Genomic DNA, 3,398 nt, shown 5'->3' with positions numbered 1-3,398 from the left:
CTAATGTTACTGTCCCTTGTATAATGGCTACGGTGTCTCAAAATGGACAAACAGTACTACTGTATAGCCAATTATTTTCTTGTTTTTTCAAGCAAAGGTCTTTTAAGGGAGTATGGAGCACACTCGTTCGGTTCAGCGAGGCGAGTTCGGCCGGACTGAAGCCTTTACCCATAATCACTGTTACCGAGAGTTCCTGTTATAACATCCTTTTATAGGGAACACGCAACAAATACTGTCAGCTGTTTCATCAGAAAACCAAACAACTCTTGTTGTATGAATGATACAATGCATTTAATGTATTTAAATGTAAATATGTAAACAGGAAAGTGACAAAGTATAACCGTATATTGATTCATTATTAACTGTCTATCATGTTTCACATCTCACCTGAGCTGGATCTGGTTGTATCAGTGGAGAAACATTCACCTGATCTGGATCTGGTTGTTTCAGTGGAGAAACATTCACCTGATCTGGTTGTATCAGTGGAGAAACATTCACCTGATCTGGATCTGGTTGTTTCAGTGGAGAAACATTCACCTGATCTGGATCTGGTTGTTTCAGTGGAGAAACATTCACCTGATCTGGTTGTATCAGTGGAGAAACATTCACCTGATCTGGATCTGGTTGTATTAGTGGAGAAACATTCACCTGATCTGGATGTTTCAGTGGAGAAACATTCACCTGATCTGGTCGTTTCAGTGGAGAAACATTCACCTGAGCTGGTTGTTTCAGTGGAGAAACATTCACCTGATCTGGATGTTTCAGTGGAGAAACATTCACCTGATCTGGTTGTATTAGTGGAGAAACATTCACCTGATCTGGTTGTTTCAGTGGAGAAACATTCACCTGATCTGGTTGTTTCAGTGGAGAAACATTCACCTGATCTGGTTGTATTAGTGGAGAAACATTCACCTGATCTGGTTGTATCAGTGGAGAAACATTCACCTGATCTGGTTGTATCAGTGGAGAAACATTCACCTGATCTGGTTGTATCAGTGGAGAAACATTCACCTGAGCTGGTTGTATTAGTGGAGAAACATTCACCTGATCTGGTTGTATCAGTGGAGAAACATTCACCTGAGCTGGTTGTATTAGTGGAGAAACATTCACCTGATCTGGTTGTATTAGTGGAGAAACATTCACCTGATCTGGTTGTATCAGTGGAGAAACATTCACCTGAGCTGGTTGTATTAGTGGAGAAACATTCACCTGATCTGGTTGTATTAGTGGAGAAACATTCACCTGATCTGGTTGTATTAGTGGAGAAACATTCACCTGATCTGGTTGTATTAGTGGAGAAACATTCACCTGATCTGGTTGTATTAGTGGAGAAACACTGCATGTGTAACATTTGATCTCTTAAATTGAATATCGTATCACTGTAAAAAGTAGAATATTCCTGTATTTTAAAATTCATTGAATAGAAAAAGGAAAAACGAATGTATAAGAGGTAGCCTATGTAGTGGTTATTTTGGAATGACTTTTTGTGGGCTTAATGACTCCCTAAAACAAAATATTGACCTGTACTGTAAGAGTCATGTAACAGTTTTTCTGTAGAAAAATCCATAGCATTGAAAGGCGGAATAAGGGGCGTAAGTATGAGGTACAGTGGCTTCAGGAAGTATTCATTCCCCGTGCCTTATTCCACGGTGTTACAGCTTGAATAAAACAGTTATTAATTGGTTTTATCCATCTACACACGATACCCCAGAACGACAAACTGAACACATGTTTTAAGAATATTTAGCAAATTTATTGAAAATGAAATACAGAAATATCTAATTTACATATGTATTCACACCCCTGACTCAATACATGTTCGAATCACCGTTGGCAGCGATTACATCTGTGAGTCTTTCTGGGTAAGTCTCTAAGAGCTGTGAGTCTTTCTGGGTAAGTCTCTAAGAGCTGTGAGTCTTTCTGGGTAAGTCTCTAAGAGCTGTGAGTCTTTCTGGGTAAATCTCTTAAGAGCTGTGAGTCTTTCTGGGTAAGTCTCTAAGAGCTGTGAGTCTTTCTGGGTGTCTCTAAGAGCTGTGAGTGTTTCTGGGTAAGTCTCTCTGGGTAAGTCTCTAAGAGCTGTGAGTCTTTCTGGGTGTCTCTAAGAGCTGTGAGTCTTTCTGGGTAAGTCTCTAAGAGCTGTGAGTCTCTCTGGGTAAGTCTCTAAGAGCTGTGAGTCTTTCTGGGTAAGTCTCTAAGAGCTGTGAGTCTTTCTGGGTCTCTAAGAGTTTTCCACATCTGGATTGTACAATATTTGCACAATATTATTTTTTAAATTCTTCAAACTCTGTCAAGTTGGTTGTTGATCATTGCTAGACAGCCATTTAAGTCTTGCCATAGATTTAAGACGATTTAAGTCCAAAATGTAACCAGGCCACTGATGAATATTCACCATCTTCTTGGTAAGCAATTCCAGTGTACATTTGGCCTTGTGTTTTAGGTTGTTGTCCTGCTGAAAGGTGAGTTCATCTCCCAGTGTATGTTGGAAACAGACAACCAGATTTTTCCGCTAGGATTTTTCCTGTGCTTAGCTCTATTCCGTTTCTTTTCATCATAAAAAACTCCCTAGTCCTTGCCGATGGCAAGCACACCGATAACATGATGCAGCCACCACCATTCTTGACAATATGAAGAGTGGTACTCAGTGATGTGTTGGATTGGCCCAAAATATAACGCTTTGTATTCAGGACATAAAGATAATTTATTTGCCAATTTTTGGGGGCAGTTTTACTTTAGTGCCTTCTTTCAAATAGGATGCATGTTTTGGTATATCATTTATTCTATAGAGGCTTCCTTCTTTTTACTCTGTCATTTTGGTTAGTATTGTGGAGTAACTACAATGTTGTTGATCCATCCTCAGTTTCCTCCTATCACAACCATGTAACTGTTTTAAAGTCACCATTGGACTCATGGTGAAATCTCTGAGCAGTTTCCTTCCTCTCCAGCAACTGAGTTATGAAGGACGCCTGTATCTTTGTAGTGACTGGGTGTATTGATACACCATCCAAAGTGTAATTAATAACTTCACAATGCTCAAAGGGATATTCAGTATGTTTTTTTATCTTTACCCATCTACCAATAGGTGTCGGCATTGGAAAACCTCCCTGGTCTTTGTGGTTGAATCTGTGTTTGAAATTCACTGCTCAACAGAGGGACCTTACAGATAATTGTATGTGCGGGGTACAGAGATGAGGTAGTCATTCAAAAATCATGTTAAACACCATTATTACACACAGAGTGAGTCTATGCAACTTATGTGACTTGCTAAGCAAGGTTACTCCTTACTCCACATTTTACTCCTGACATAAAAGGGTTGAATACTTATAGACTTAAGACATTTCAGCTTTTCATTTTTAATTAATTTCTAAAAACATAATACCCCATAATGTCAAAGTGGAATT

Source organism: Salvelinus namaycush, chromosome 10, assembly GCF_016432855.1.
Source record: "Salvelinus namaycush isolate Seneca chromosome 10, SaNama_1.0, whole genome shotgun sequence".
NCBI lineage: Eukaryota > Metazoa > Chordata > Actinopteri > Salmoniformes > Salmonidae > Salvelinus > Salvelinus namaycush.
Note: the sequence above shows the minus strand (reverse complement) of the source record.